Consider the following 805-nt stretch of genomic DNA (forward strand, 5'->3'; position numbering starts at 1 on the left):
CTTGTCTTATTATAAACTACCAACAGAATGAAAGGATAACTTACAAAATGGGAAAAACTTTAACCTGCTGCTATTCTAGACTAATGTCTAAGAACACCTCAAATTTAAAGACTCAATCCAAAAATGGGCATCGGAAATCTGGAAGGAGTGTACACTTCCCAGATGAAGAAGTACAAGCAACAAATAAACACATGAAAGGGTGTTTGACATTGCTATCATTTGAGAAATGCAAAGTAAACAACTTCTCCATCTTACTCCAGAAAGAATAGCTACCATGAAGAAATCAACCAATAACAAATGCTGGCAAGGCTGTAGGACAAAGAAATGCTTTCCACTGTTGTGTGTAAACTGGTACAACCACTATGGAAATTAGCATGAAGATTCCTCAAAAATCAAAACTCAAGGTTCCATTCGACCCAGGTATTCCTTTCTAAGTATCTTCCTGAAAGAGCTAAGAGCATCACACCACAGCCATCTATGCATACACATGTTTACAGGTGCAAACCTTTATTCCTTTTAAATTGTACAGTTCTTTTACAATATTCTGATATTTAGATGACCTCTAGATGGTTAATGTACATCTTGGTCTGAAACCCAACCATGAATTATGATTTCATCAATATGATTATTCTAAATAGAGTCATAAAGATGTTGGGAAGGTGTGAGTACTACAGTGGAAGACATCAATAGCACAAACCTTTCCCTGTGAACCCATGTTGACAACAACACAACTGATAACAGCTAAACCTTGGAAGCAGCCTGGATGCCCATCAATGGATGAATGGATGAAGAAAATGTGCTTTTT

The sequence above is a fragment of the Octodon degus genome, unplaced genomic scaffold, assembly GCF_000260255.1.
Source record: "Octodon degus isolate 3935 unplaced genomic scaffold, OctDeg1.0 scaffold00015, whole genome shotgun sequence".
Taxonomy (NCBI): domain Eukaryota; kingdom Metazoa; phylum Chordata; class Mammalia; order Rodentia; family Octodontidae; genus Octodon; species Octodon degus.